Source organism: Saccopteryx bilineata, chromosome 9 (assembly GCF_036850765.1).
Source record: "Saccopteryx bilineata isolate mSacBil1 chromosome 9, mSacBil1_pri_phased_curated, whole genome shotgun sequence".
Taxonomy (NCBI): Eukaryota; Metazoa; Chordata; class Mammalia; order Chiroptera; family Emballonuridae; genus Saccopteryx; species Saccopteryx bilineata.
In genome coordinates, this window is record NC_089498.1 from 91,092,637 (window position 1) to 91,108,934 (window position 16,298).

A 16,298-nucleotide genomic window follows, 5' to 3' on the forward strand; every position below is an offset into this window, starting at 1 on the left:
GTGCTGTCAACCCTCACATTCCATGGATTCCTACAGCATCTCTGCAATCATCCTCTCCACGTGAGGAAATGTACACTGAAATCCAGTGACCTTCCAAAGGCCCCCAGAGGGCAAGCAGCTGGGATTTGGACCCAACACACGAAGAGACATGTGCATCCCATGTCTCTGAGGTTCAACAGCAAGTCACTCAGGGGTCGAGCATTCACCTAAACCATTCTCACCTGGATGAGAAAATGAGTGACAGGTGGACAGTCATCCAAAGAACCCCAAACCTGACCTGTAGGAGGTGCTGTTCTCTGGCTCCCGGCTCCATTAAGGTGAACCTGAGCTCACATGTCACTTTTGTTCTGGGCATTTCCCCCCCAAACTCATCATCAAGCAGCTGGGGGTGAGGGAGGGCAGAGGGAGCTCTGTCATTCAGCCTGGAAGTTAGAGGAGCAGCAGGAAGCAGCACAGGGACTGTGGACTGAGAGGCTGAGAGTCGATGCAGTGCACAGGTTCTTCTATAGACAGCCTCATCTACACGTGCAAGAGCTGGCTGAAGCCTGCTGACCTGGACTTGTCACTTGGCCTCCCTGAATCTCTGCCTCCACCTCTGTAAACCAGGACAAATAATGCCCCTTATAGGGTGGTTGAGAGGATATGGGGCATGATATACACTTTAAAAAGCCCTAGACGTATTAACTATTACTACAATGAGATGTCGAGGAAGAGCATGGAACTGGCATTCATGTATAGAAAACGAGGACTGATCTGTAGAGCAGTGATTTCCAGATGTGTGGCCACTGGTTTCTGGAGTGAGTCCCATTCCCCATCATTCCTTGCTTGTGGCCAAAGTCACAAGGTTAGAGTTATCTGAAGCCTAATGTAGGCTGGATATCCAAGATGCCTTTTTCACTCTCATACCTGGCACGTGAGCTGGGATGGTTAGGACATCTTGGGGCTGGTTGAGACTCTTCCTCTACACATGGCTTTTCATGTGGCTGGCTCAGGCTTTCTTGTAGTGTGATGGTTTGGGGATAGTTGGACTTCTCACATCATGTCAGGTTTCCTCCAGAGCAAGTGTTCTAAGAAACCAGGGTAGAAGTTGCATGGCTTCTCATCACCTAGTGTGAGAAGTCACGCTGCATAACTTCTGCTATATTTCATTGGTTTTTATTGAGCCAGATTCAAAGACAGAGTGGATTAGACAAGGACATAAATATTGGGAGGTGTGATTAGAGACCAGTGATTACAGGTATAAAGAGAGAGTTTAAGATTGGATAGGTTTAGAAAACTTCCATTCCTTCTTATACTCACTGTGGATGCAAAATGGACAATGGGTGTCATCTGATGCACTACCTCTGACTGACAGGTGAACTTCTGAAACCCTGAGGGTTTCAGGGCCATATCTGGGCAGGCTCCCTGGTCCTTGGGTCAGCCCACGATTGCTGTGTTCTAAAATGCTCTTCAGGAAACTCTTCTTTATTTCCATGTGTCCCACTGTTCTGTTTCCATAGCAACTCTTCAGTATGGATCCTTGACTCTTCATCTCTTGTAGGAATTTTCTCTTTAATTGCTTTGACTGTTTCTAGTTTCTCATTGCTCCAATCCATGCAACACATGGTTGCCAAGATAATTATCATCAGATGCTGCTCTTACTTTTATATTCTCCTATAGGAGGAAACTGCAGAAGTTATAAATGATACAACATCCACATGAGAGTCTATGGAAGAAGAAAAATGTATCAAGTCTATAAGTCTATATTCCTGTTTGATTCATTAGCACTATAGAGGACTCTGAGGACTTTATTACGTTTTCTGACTCAATTCACATAATCATAAAAATTACCCTTTAAAATTTTATAATTTGACCCTGGCTCAGTGGTAGGTCATTGACCCAGCATGCAGAAGTCCCAGGTTTGATTCCTGGTCACAGGAGAAGCGACCGTCTGCTTCTTCACCCCTCCCCTATCCTCTCCTCTCTCTCTAACTTTCTTTCTCTGTCTTCCCCTCCCAAAACAAGGCTCAAGTGGTTTGAGCAAAATTGTTCCCGGTCACTGAGGATGGCTCCATGGCCTCACCTCAGGCGCTAAAATAGCTCGGTTCTGAGCATGGCCCCAGATGGCCAGAGCATCGGCTCCAGATGGAGGTTGCTGGGGTGGTCAAGACGCATGCGGGAGTCTGTCTCTACCTCCCTGCTTCTCACTTAGTAATATATATATTACATATATATAATTTGATGGTTCTTTGTATATTCACAAAATTGTGCAACCATTACTCCTATCTAATTTTTAAAACATTTCATCATGCTCCTGTGTAAAACCCATACCCATTAGCACTCATTTGCTGTTCCCCTTTTCCCTAGCCACTGGCAATAGCTAATGCACTTTCTATCTGTATGGATTTGCCTATTCTAAACATTTCTTATAAGTGGGATCAACATACAGCTTTTTTGTGTCTAACTTCTTTCACTTTGTATAATGTTTTCAAAGTCCATCCATCTTATATATCAATAGTTCATTATTTTTTATGGTTACTCACTATTCTATTGTATAGATATATCACATTTTGCTTATCTATTCATTTGTTAATGGACACTTGGGTTATTCCTATTTTTTGGCTATCATGAATAATGTTATAAATATCATATACAAGTTTTGTGTAAAAATATGTTTTCATTTCTCTTGAGTGTATATCTAGAAGTAGAATTTCTGGCTCACATGGTAACTCTATGTTTAACTTTTTAAAAAAAATTTTTTTTGTATTTTTCCGAAGCTGGAAATGGGGAGAGACAGTCAGACAGACTCCCGCATGCGCCTGACCGGGATCCACCCGGCACGCCCACCAGGGGTGACGCTCTGCCCACCAGGGGGCAATGCTCTGCCCCTCCCGGGTGTTGTTCTGTCACAACCAGAGCCACTCTAGCGCCTGGGGCAGAGGCCAAGGAGCCATCCCCAGCACCTGGGCCATCTTTGCTCCAATGGAGCCTCACTGCAGGAGGGGAAGAGAGAGACAGAGAGGAAGGAGAGGGGGAGGGGTGGAGAAGCAGATGGGCGCCTCTCTTGTGTGCCCTGGCCGGGAATCGAACCCGGGACTCCTGCATGCCAGGCCAATGCTCTACCGCTGAGCCAACCGACCAGGGCATGTTTAACTTTTTGAAGAACTTCCAAACTGCTTTTCAAAATAGCTAAATTGTTTTACATTCCCACCAGCAACATGAGAATCAAAATTGTCCACATATTTATCAACACTTATTATTATCTGTTTTTTTATTTTATTTTAGACATTCTATTGGTATGTGAGCATTATTGCATTTAAGTAAGGATGAGAAGATATAAGTACCAGTTGGTGCAATAATAAGCAAACTTGAAATTAGGAAGATTGAGTTGTGATTAAAATGCTCAATGGAGAGGATGCTTTGTCCCTTCCTCATCATAAGGTCTAAAGACACTTTGATGGCACAAAGCTAATTATGAAGCCTCAGAACCAAGCCTCACAGATTCCTTTCCAATATTTATAGCATTGACTTCCTTCAAGAAATTTAAAATTCCAGTCCCTTTTAACACAGCCAACTCACTACTGTTCTCATCATCATGGACAGGACCTAGCCATGATCAAGAACTTGACATTATATAAGGGTGAGGGCTTCACCCATGCAGTTGAGCCCAACAAACCAAAACAGGATGCTATGTGAATTGGCAGATGTGGAAGAACTGGCAAAATAGGAGCATTCACCTTGAGACAAATGCTTTCGGTTCACTTAGGCTCCCCTCAAGTTCAGCTGACTCATCTCAAAATTGAGCAGATGAATTGTTGACCTTTAGCTCTCTTCCTACATTTTGTGTGTATTACATGGCATAGAGCAGTGTTTCCCAACCTTTTTTGTGCCATGCCCCACCTTAACCTTTTTAAAATTTTTATGTCCCCCCCTATGTAACATACATAATTTTTAACATTAAAAAATTGATTTGTTCACTTAATAAACATAAATGATAGGTTCTAGGAAGAAATCACTATGAAATTGTTAACAAAACACAGTAAGTAAAATTTCAAAACATATAATGAAAAACAGAAATTTAAATTCCAAATAATTTTAATACAGATTTTTCTATATTAATTTATTATTTTAATTTAGTGTGATCCTTGCGCTTGATGCTTGCTGCACAGAGATTTTATATCAGGTTCTAATTCGGTTAGCTTTAGTCTCAAGTCTCCACATTGTGTTATATCCAGCTGATTTCTTTTTTTTTTACCAGTAAATCATTTACAGCACTAAATCCACATTCAGCTAAAAATGAAGATGGAAACGGTAGCAATAGTTTTCTTGCACATTTGGTTGAATTTGGGTATTTGATTTCTGTTTCCTCACAAAGCCATGCCATCGCTCCTTTGATATTAAATAAAGCTTTAACTGACTCATCATTTTGCAATTCTGCGAGTTCTTCTTGATACTGCATATTTGATATATCAGACAAATCCACTAACATTGGCTGCATCATCCATGTTGGGAAATCAATTTGTTTTAAATCAGAAATCTTTCTTTTATATCAGCCGATAGAATATTCAAATGATTGACAATAACAAGTAAAGCGGTATCAGTTACTTCACATTTGTGGAGCCAATGAACTGTTTAAAGTTTTTGTTGTTAATATGTTTCTGACATAACTCAATATTGGTAATGAAATCAAATATCTTTGCTTTTGCATCGACAAGAGTTTTATTTGTTCCTTGAAAGTTGCTTATTTAATATATTTAGTTTTTCAAAGATATTGGCTAAATAACTCACAAATACTTTGCCATCTATTGTTAACAGATACTTCATTTCAGGTTTGTCGCTTAAAAAATCACTAAGAGTATCAAACAGTTCCATAAATCTTTTCAAACAGTTTCCTTTAGATAGCCATCTTACTTCAGTATGAAGTAAAAGTCTCACATGGTCTTCATTTTGTTCTTCACAAAATAGCTTGAAAAGACTCTCACATTTGGCACTAGCTTTAATAGCATTAACACACTTTATTACTGTATGTAATACTTCATTCAGAACAGGCGAGATGTTTTTAGCTACCAAGTTTTCCCTATGAATAACGCAATGCACAAGAATCATTTCTGGATTCGCATCTTTCATCAATTTTAAGCAGCCATTTTTCTTGCCCATCATATTGGGAGCACCATCTGCAGCACAAGATGTTGTATTTTTCATTGGTATATCATTGACATCTAAGTAGTTTTTTAGCTTATTATATATATCTTTGGAGGTAGTGGTGCTTTCTAATCTTTTACAGAACAACATTTCTTCAGCAAAATGTCCTTTATCAATATATCTTACGTAAATTATCAATACTGCCTCACTGTCTCTCAAAGTTGATTCATCCATTTGCAAGGAGAATTTTCTTGTTTTCAGCTTTTCAATAAGTTGTTTTTCAATATCCTCACTCATTTCGTCTATTCTTCTGCTAACAGTATTGTCACTGAGTGGCATAGCTTTTACATCTTTGTCATCTTTTTCAAGAACCGTTTTAAGAAATGCTGATATTGACGGTTTTATTAAATTCTCTCCTATAGTGTGATTTTCTCCAGTTTTAGCGATGAATAAAGAAATTTGATAACTAGCCTCAAGAACACGATTATTAGTTGAAGTATGAGCAGTAAATAGAGACTTTAATGTTGTTCTTTTTTCAAATTTTTCTTTAAAGTTTTAAAGTAACTCAAATCTGAATTAATATGAGCACTATGTTTTGCCTTCAAATGCGCCTCAAGACAACCTCGTTTCATTGATTCGTTGGTCAAGCATTGCTGGCATAAAAGACAAAAAGGAATCCGCTCATCATGAACAGCGGGTATGAACCCAAATTTTAAATATTCCTCCGAATATTGACGAGTTTTTTTCTTGCTTGCACCACTCATTTTACTATGGGCTATAAGAAATAAAAATAAGATCAATTAAAAACTAATAATAAAATATGTGTTAAAATATATTCAATGTGACATAGAGTAAACGTATACTAAAAATTCATATTTATTTAAATGTATATAACACATTTACTACACTACCACCACAAATCAAAAGGTATCTATATTTTTTCCACTTGACAAAATTTTCTGGAAAGTTATGCTTCTAAAATTAAAATTGTCGTGCATGCACTATTATAGCCCCAATAATATTTATAAAATATTAGTGCTTTCTAGCCCCTATGCAAGAAGTACTTAATAAAGAGTTAATATTGATAAAAATAAAATCAAATACTTACCAATTTTATCTATACAATATATATATGTATATTTATTAAATCAACGAGCTTTTACAACAGTTTTGAGTGACACTTATTTCAAATTAACACCAACTGAATGATGTGAAACACTACACAAGTTGTGATGGGCCAATTAGGTGAGAATAACTGCGTTGTTTAGCGAGTTTTTAAAATGTCCAGGGTTCCCCGCGGCAGACGGCACGCTCCGCGGTGAACCCAGGACGAAGTTTACTTGACGACGCCAATCACCCAGTTGATATTTTGGTCTCATCAAACGAAATTATACTTAATAATTATTTACCGCAATTATTTAAGAATTGCATTTTTTGTTAAATTTGGCACCGATATCTAGCATTGCATTTAAATGGCCCGGGGCAAAAGAGTTAAAGTCGTGTTGAGTCCATTTTCAAATTGCCCCCCTTAACTATTGAATTGCCCCCCTGTGGGGCGTGGGCCCCACGTTGGGAAACACCACCATAGAGTCAGCTCTGACTCCAGGCAACCCAGCAAATGAGTGATGTTCAGAATGTTGTGTCCTCAACAGCCCTGTTCGGCTCCTGTAGATTCATGTTTATAACGTCTCTTATTGTCTCTATTCATCTCATATCTGGTCTTCCTCTTTTCCTGCTGACTTCTAATTTCCCCAGCATCAATGTCTTTTCCAAAGAACCATATATTTTCATGATGTACCAGAAACAGGACAGCTTCCTTTTTGTCATTTTTGCTTCTATCAGTGTTTCAGGCTTCGTTTGCTCTAGGACCACCTTCTTTGTCTTTCTGGTAGTCTGTGGTATCTATAGAGCTCTCCTTTGGCACCTTTTTCAAATGAATCATTTTTTTTCCCTTTCAGTTTTCTCCATTGTCTGACTTTCACATTTGTTCATAGTAATTGAGAATACAGGAGTGTGGATGATCTCTCTATTCTACTGTATTGAAAGAAAAGTCAACAGTCTTTGACTTTTCTAGTGCTACTGTACCAAAATAGCACAAACTGAGTGGCTTAGGACACAGAAATTTATTCTTTCACAATTCTGAAGACCAGAAGTCCAACATTAAGGAGTTAGCAGGGCCATGGTCTCTCTCTTAGCTTTTAGTTTCCAGCAAACCTTGGTGTTTCTTGTCTTGCAGCTTCACAACCTCAGTCTCTACCACTGTTGTCACATGGGATGGCTTATTTCTTTTTGTGTCTGTGTCTTCACATGGTACTTTCTTCTGTGTGTGTGTGTCTGTCTGTCTCTGTGTACTTCTACTCTTACAAGGACACTGGTCATATTGGAATAAGGGCTCATCTCATTCCAGCAGGACCTCATTTTAACTTATGCCTTAATTACATTGGCAAATAACCCTACTTTCAAATGAGGTCATATTCACAAAGTCAGAGATTAGAACTTCAACAAATTGTTTTGGAGAACAATTTCTTTTACCTTACTCTCTACATTGCTTCTTGGGTCCATCACAATTATATCTTTTATTCCCTATTCCCCCATCACGGTGGTACCTTTCTTATAACCCTAATAGAGAAAGCTATAGACATATTTACCACATTACACTTAATGCTAAGTCAGATCATTCTTTATTTGAAATTTAGCAACTTGAGCAGTCTTTGGAAAGTCTCTTACTATCTTTAATTTCTAGAAAGTGTAAAATCCTTTCTCCATGCACTGATTCTGGCTCTTCAACATGTTCAAAAATGCAAAGTTGCCTATGGAAACGTATGCATGTGGTTCTATGATTTTCCCTGGACTGGCAACTTCGGCATCCTCTTGGAACTTGTTTGTAATGTATGCCCAGTCTCTATCCCAGATCTACTGAAGTGGGAACTCTGAGTTGGGCTCAGTATTTTGTGTGCCAGTGAGTCCTCTGGGTGATTTGAATGCACACTAAAGTTTGAGAGCCATTTGCATAGAGAAATACTTTAAATATCTGGGAGAGGCTGACAAGTCAGAACACAGCAAATGAAATGCAAATGATGAATGCTAACTCCCTGCTGTCTGGAGTAAAGTGAGACTAAAATGTACTGTGCACTGGCCTGGCCAGAGCTGTGCATGGGGCCTTCCAGTGCCCAAGACAAAGGAGAAAGCAGGTTTTCATAAAGTTGGGGAAATGGTAGCCTGGCACCAGCCATTCTGCCCCGGTGAGACTTAGCTCATCATTTCTACTTGAAAAGGGATCTGAATGATGGGATGGCATGGCTCTATTATTCTTTGCTGTCAATCTTGGAACTAGGTGCTGAGATCTAGTGTGTTTAAGTAATTGCAAAGGGTAGAAATACTCAGCCTTTCCTTTAAGACTCTTAAAGGAAGCCTCTTGGAAGACTCTATTCTAGAATTATTATTTCTTTACCTGAAAAGTGATGTTACATTAAGTCCTCCTGTGGAGTTTGTTCCTTCATTCTTTTTCATGTCATCCAAGTCCCTGGTTTAGGGAAATACCCAGTCTCACTTTACTTCCCATAGACTACCTGATGGTTCAGCAGCACCCTTGCCTGCCTGGGGACACCTCTGGTTCCTCTCATTGAAAAGTGCTCCTCATTCCTTGATGGCAAGGTATGTCTTTTCTTTAAAACCCAAATCATGAGTAGATGTGTAATTACTCAGAAGGGCTAAGATAATAGAGCAATGAGCCTTTGCCTTCATATCTTAAATCATTTAGAAACAGTATAGGGAAATAAAATAAATAAAAAAACCTTACATGTGATGGGACCAGAAAACAAGCACACCTTTGAGCCACATTGGTGGAAAAGCCTGCAGCCTTCCAAAGACAAGTTGTACAGCCTGAAATGTCAACAAATAGCAGCTTGTTTGCAATGGCAATGGTCAAAGAGGGTTCTTGGGAGCAACATGGTGTGAAGAGGGCAGGGAGTCCAGATGCAGTGAGAAAACCCATGGAAACGTGTGGACATGCATTTTTCAAAAATGTGATGTCAATATGGAGACCAAAGTAAGGAGGGCTAACAGACTTCCAATACTAATCTTGGTCACTAGAAGAAAAATAAATATAAAAGGATATAGATATCAATATGGATATAGACATGGAGATAGGTGGATAACTAGCTATCTAGATAACTATAAGAAGATGATAGATGATAGATAGATAGATAGATAGATAGATAGATAATAGATAGATAGATAGATAGATAGATAGACTGACATGAAATTTATAAACACATTATGATGTTAAGAGCTTCTCTCTAAGCCTGGGAGATTTTTTGACCTAGTATAGTCATATATTCAGGGAAGAATATTCACAAACAGGCCAAAACCAAGCCCACTTGCCTGCTTTTCTTCAACAACCAGCTGGAACAAGAAGAAAGAACTCCCTTCTAAGATAAGAAATGATCAGAAAGAAAGCAGCATGGTATCAATGCATGACATCAATGTAAGAAATGTCCAAACCTGTAAAGAATTTTTAAGAGTTTATTTGAGCCAAAATGATGACAATTTTCAGGAAACAAAAATCTCAACTGACTGAAAAATTCTCCAGAGAATGGCAGTTTTGCAGTTTATTTTATATATCAGAATCAAAGAAGGAGATGGAAGGGTTACACGAAATCCATTGGTGATAGATTAAGGAAGTGGGAGAAAGCAAAGTGGAGAAATCTGAGGGATTAAAGAGAAACTGAGATATGCATACTCCCTTTACATCTGTAGGTACAGGGGAGTTAACAATTAGGGTTTATAGCACATAGAGATGGTATTTTGTGGGCAGAGTACAATAAAGTCTCATACTCTAATGCAGTGGCTCACAGGTTGAGAACTGCTGCTCTAATGGATGATTATACTCTGATGGGTTTGAAAAGAATATTACTCTGACAATTCTATAGTATGTTAGAGACAATAGACAGGCTCATTTTAGGTAAAGATTGACCTTGTCAAGAAAGCTATAGACCTAGGATGTGACTACCCACCAGGACTCACTTTTAGTTTGAAATTCTTATTTTTATACCATCCTATGTGGTTTTTGTCTCTGAGTTTGTGGGATCTGCCTCTCCTGAACTTGTCAGGTTTAATATGTGGCCCCTTTATTTGTCAACAATAATATGGGAATTTTAAAAAAGAAGGAAAAGACTAAGGTAATGAGTAAGCAAAAAAAATACTCACCTGAAGCACTGTACCATCCAAGCAAATAAATTTAGACCCAAAAATACCTCATGAAATCAATAAAATTAAAGAAAATATCACCTCTCTGAATAGCTCAAAGAAGAGATATGAGAGTTTGGAGATGAGACGATAAAACAATTTTTAAGGGAGATTTAAAAATGTGAACCTGCAACAATAAGATTAAAAACTTTATAGAAAGAAAAGTTACATAAAAGTCATCAAAAAGAACAGAATTGAGAAAATGAAGCAAAATGGAATAAAACAATGGAGAGTTAGACTGGATTAAAAGAAAGTGCGATTTGACAGACAGACAAATGTCTAATATAAAAATAATTTATTTTCTTGAAGACAATAACAGAAGAATCTTAAAGATATAGTTGAAGAAACTGAAAAATCTAAATTTACATAAATTACATGACTCAGAAAAATTGTTGTAGAAGAATAAAAAACAAAAGACTTTTCTACAGAGACACCAAAATTCAAATATAAAGAAAGAACTCTAGGCCATCCAAGGTTTTTAAAATATTGACTCAATTGCAAGGAGAGAAATTTCCATTATAATGGCTGGCAGTTTTCATAACAGAATCACTCAAAGTTAGAAGACAACATACCATATTCCCCATGTATAAGGCGTACCTGTTTTTAAAAAATTTGGAGTCTAAAAACTAGGTGCATCTCATACAGTGGTTGTAGTTTTTTTACTTGCATTTCCTGTTTTTTTCATGCTTACTGTCTTTACACTCATTGTTTTGCACTTGTTACCAGTCTTGGTACCAGTATATTATGGTAGGTTATGTTTTGCCATGTTTTGTCCAGAAATAGCTCAGGAAAGACTTTTGTACAGTGCTGAATTCAAGTTAAAAGTGATCCAGTTTGCAAAAGTGAATGGAAATAGTGCTGCTAAACATAAGTTTGGTCTTCCTTCAACTTGAGAAATCAATTTGAGACTGGTTACAGAAAGAAGAAACCCTACTGAAAACGCCACAGCAGAAGAAGGCCATGAGAAGCAAGTCAGCAAAATGGCCTGATTTAGAGAGGGAACTGAAGATATGGATTGAAGAGCAAAGGACAATTTGAATTCCTGTATCCACAAAGATGGTTCAGCATGAGGCAAAAAGAACTGCTGATGAAAAAGAAGTTACTGACTTCAAAAGAGGACAAAATTGGTGTTTCAGGTTCATGAAATGAAATGAACTAAGCATGTATACAAGCACCAGACTTTCCCAAAAGATACCTGAAAGCTATGAGCAGAAATTCCTTGAATTTCATCATTTTGTCATTCAGTGTCGGAAGACACATCAGTTTGAATTGGGACAGATTGCAAATATGATGTCCCCCTTCAATTTGATGTCCCAAGTAATACAACTGTTGATAAGAAGGAGGTGAAAACTGTAACTGTGAAGACAAGTGGACATGAAAAGAACCATTACACAGTTGTTCTAGCTTGTTATGCTGATTTTCAAATGCAAAACAATGCCAAAAGAAGGCATTCCTTGAGGAATGATTGTCCATATTCACAACAAGGGTTGGATAGATCAGGATCAGATGAAGTTCTGGTTTGAGAAAGTTTGGCAAAGAAGACCAAGTGGGTTCTTAATTAGTTCAGGGCACACATAACAAAAAAACAAAAACAAAGAAGATTGTTACAGAGCAAAAAACAAAACTTGCCATTATACCTGGAGGCTTAACATCCCAGCTCCAACCACTTGTTGTCAGCATTAACAAACCCTTCTAATATGCCATGAGAGATGAATGGACAAATGGATGAAGTCTTCTGGGGACAATTTGACATCAACAGGAAGAGTGAAGAAACCAACTATAGGAGAAGTTTGTACCTGGGTAAAAAGATTCTGAAATAAAATTCAGATTGAGATAGCTGTCCAGTCATTTAAGAAGTATGGCATTTCAAATGCTGTAGATGGAACTGAGGATGAGGCAATAGATGAAGACAGTAATTTGTCATCAGACACAGATGAGGAGAAGTTAATGGATGGGAATTTTGACAGTGATGAAAAGTTTTATGAATTTTATGATGAATAAAACTTGAGTTCAATAACTTTATGTAATACATTTTTTCTTTCAAATTTCAGGCCCCCAAATTAAGGTATATCTTATACATGGAAACATCTTATACATGGGAGCATCTTATACATAGAAAAATACAGTAGTGATCTTCAGAGTATAAAACAATACTTATAAATCAAACCAAGTTAATATGTCATTTAAGAGTTAATAATAACAACTAAAGATGAATCAAAAGTGCTACAAAGGAGGGATGCTAATGATAGTAGCCAATTTTACTAAATTTCAGACCTTATATAAGTATTTGGGTATGATATCTCATCTTATTATCTCAATAACAGCATGAGGTGAGTATCATTATTAACCACATTTAAAAAACAAAATTTCTGAGACCTAGAGAGAATAAATACCATTCCCAAAATAATATAATCTGATATGGTAGAAACAGGATTTGAACACGGTTGTCTGATGCCAGACCCTGCTTTCCTAAGTATTATTCTACTTTTTTAAACTTTTTAATCCTTTTATGTTTGGTATTTCACTAAATTTTTTTATCTTATTTTTATTAATTTTAATGCAGTGACATTGATAAATCAGGGTACATATGTTCAGAGAAAACATCTCCAGATTATTTTGACATTTGATTATGTTGCATACTCCTCACCCAATGTCAAATTGTCTTCCATCACCTTCTATCTGGTTTTCTTTGTGCCCCTCCTCTCCCCCCACCCCCTCTTTCCTTCCTCACCCCCTCCCCTTCCACTCCCCCTGTAAGCCCCACACTCTTGTCCATGTTTCTGAGTCTCATTTTTATGTCCCACCTATGTATGGATTCATATAGTTCTTAGTTTTTTCTGATTTACTTATTTCACTCAGTATAATGTTATCAAGGTCCATTCATGTTGTTGTAAATGATCCGATGTCATCATTTCTTATGGCTGAGTAGTATCCCATAGTATATATGTACCAAAGCTTTTTAATCCACTTGTCCACTGACGGATACTTGGGCTGTTTCCAGATCTTCGCTATTGTGAACAATGCTGCCATAAACATGAGGGTGAATTTCTCCTTCTGAAACAGTTCTCTGGTGTTTTTTTTTTTTAAATTTTATTTTTTTTAATGGGGCGACATCAGTAAATCAGGATACATATATTCAAAGATAACAAGTCCAGGTTATCTTGTCTTTCAATTATGTTGCATACCCATCACCCAAAGTCAGATTGTCCTCTGTCATCTTCTATCTAGTTTTCTTTGTGCCCCTCCCCCTCCCCCTTTCCCTCTCCCTTTCCCCCCTCCCCTCATAACCACCACACTCTTATCAATGTCTCTTAGTTTCACTTTTATGTCCCACCTACGTATGGAATAATGCAGTTCCTGGTTTTTTCTGATTTACTTATTTCACTTCTTATAATGTTATCAAGATCCCACCATTTTGCTGTAAATGATCCGATGTCATCATTTCTTATGGCTGAGTAGTATTCTATAGTGTATATGTGCGACATCTTCTTTATCCAGGGCTTTTTGGCTGTTTCCATGTCCTGGCCACTGTGAAAAAATGCTGCAATGAACATGGGGCTGCATGTGTCTTTATGTATCAATGTTTCTGAGTTTTGGGGGTATATACTCAGTAGAGGGATTGCTGGGTCATAAGGTAGTTCTATTTTCAGTTTTTTGAGGAACCACCATACTTTCTTCCATAATGGTTGTACTACTTTACATTCCCACCAACAGTGTATGAGGGTTCCTTTTTCTCTACAGCCTCTCCAACATTTGCTATTACCTGTCTTGTTAATAATAGCTAATCTAACAGGTGTGAGGTGGTATCTCATTGCAGTTTTGATTTGCATTTCTCTAATAACTAAAGAAGATGAGCATCTTTTCATATATCTGTTGGCCTTTTGTACTTCCTCCTGGGAGAAGTGTCTGTTCATGTCCTCTTCCCATTTTTTTATTGGGTTGTTTGTTTGTTTGTAGTTGAGTTTTATGAGTTCTTTGTATATTTTGGATATTAGGCCCTTATCTGAGCTGTTGTTTGAAAATATCATTTCCCATTTAGTTGGCTTTCTGTTTATTTTGTTATCAGTTTCTCTTGCTGAGCAAAAACTTCTTAGTCTGATGTAGTCCCATTCATTAATTTTTGCCTTCATTTCTCTTGCCATTGGAGTCAAATTCATAAAATGCTCTTTAAAACCCAGGTCCATGAGTTGAGTACCTATGTCTTCTTCTATGTACTTTATTGTTTCAGGTCTTATGTTTAGATCTTTGATCCATTTTGAGTTAATTTTAGTACAGGGGGACAAATTGTAGTCCAGTTTCATTCTTTTGCAAGTGGCTTTCCAGTTTTTTCAGCACCATTTATTGAAGAGGCTTTCTTTTCTCCATTGTGTGTTCTTGGCCCCTTTATCAAAAATTATTTGACTATATATATGTGGTTTTATTTCTGGACTTTGTATTCTGTTCCATTGGTCTGAGTGTCTACTTTTCTGCCAATACCATGCTGTTTTGATTGTTGTGGCCCTATAATAGAGTTTGAAGTCAGGTATTGTAATGCCCCCAGCTTCATTCTTTTTCTTTAGGATTGCTTTGGCTATTTGGAGTTTTTTATAGTTCCATATAAATCTGATGATTTTTTGCTCTATTTCTTTAAAAAATGTCATTGGAATTTTGATGGGAATTGCATTAAATTTGTATATTGCTTTGGGTAATATGGCTATCTTGATTATATTTATTCTTCCTAACCAAGAACAAGGAATATTCTTCCATCTCATTATATCTTTTTCAATTTCTCTTAACAATGGTTTATAGTTTTCATTATATAAGTCCTTTACATTCTTTGTTATGTTTATTCCTAAGTATTTTATTTTTTTTGTTGTTGCAATTGTGAAGGGGATTATTCTTTTGAGTTCATTCTCAATTGTTTCATTGTTGGCATATAGAAAGGCTATTGACTTCTGTATGTTAATTTTGTATCCTGCGACCTTACTGGATTGGCTTATTGTTTCTAGTAGTCTTTTTGTGGATTCTTTGGGGTTTTCCATGTATAGGATCATATCATCTGCAAAAAGTGATACCTTTACTTCTTCTTTTCCAATATGGATGCCTTTTATTTCTTTGTCTTGTCTGATTGCTCTGGCTAGAACCTCTAGTACCACATTAAATAAGAGTGGAGAGAGTGGACAACCCTGTCTTGTTCCTGATTTAAGGGGGAAAGCCTTCTGTTTAGTGCCATTTAATATGATGTTAGCTGATGGTTTATCATATATGGCCTTTATCATGTTGAGATATTTTCCTTCTATACCCATTTTGTTCAGTGTCTTAAACATAAAATTGTGTTGTATTTTATCGAAAGCCTTTTCTGCGTCTATTGATAAGATCATGTGGTTTTTGTTCTTTGTTTTGTTGATATAGTGTATTATGTTAACCGTTTTACATATGTTGAACCATCCTTGAGATTCTGGGATGAATCCCACTTGATCATGATTTATTATTTTTTTAATATGTTGTTGTATTCGATTTGCTAGTATTTTGTTTAGTATTTTAGCATCTGTATTCATTAGAGATATTGGTTTGTAGTTTACTTTTTTTGTGCCATCCTTGCCTGGTTTTGGTGTGAGGGTTATGTTGGCCTCATAAAATGTGTTTGGAAGTATTGCTTCTTCTTCAATTTTTTTGGAAGACTTTCAGTAGAATAGGAACCAAGTCTTCTATGAATGTTTGATAAAATTCGCTGGTATAGCCGTCAGGGCCTGGACTTTTATTTTGGGGGAAGTTTTTAATGTTTTTTTCTATTTCTTCTCTACTAATAGATCTGTTTAGACTTTCACTTCTTCTTGACTCAGTCAAGGAAGGTTGTATTGTTCTAGGAATTTATCCATTTCTTCTAGATTGTTGAATTTAGTGGCATAAAGTTTTTCATAGTATTCTACAATAATTCTTTGTATATCTAT

At 37.1% G+C, this 16,298-nt stretch overlaps 1 pseudogene; it reads left to right on the plus strand.

The window, feature by feature from the left end:
• Positions 1–484: 484 nt before the first annotated feature.
• The window catches only part of LOC136313669 (mpv17-like protein 2), a 62,131-nt pseudogene continuing 46,317 nt past the window's right edge, over positions 485–16,298 (plus strand).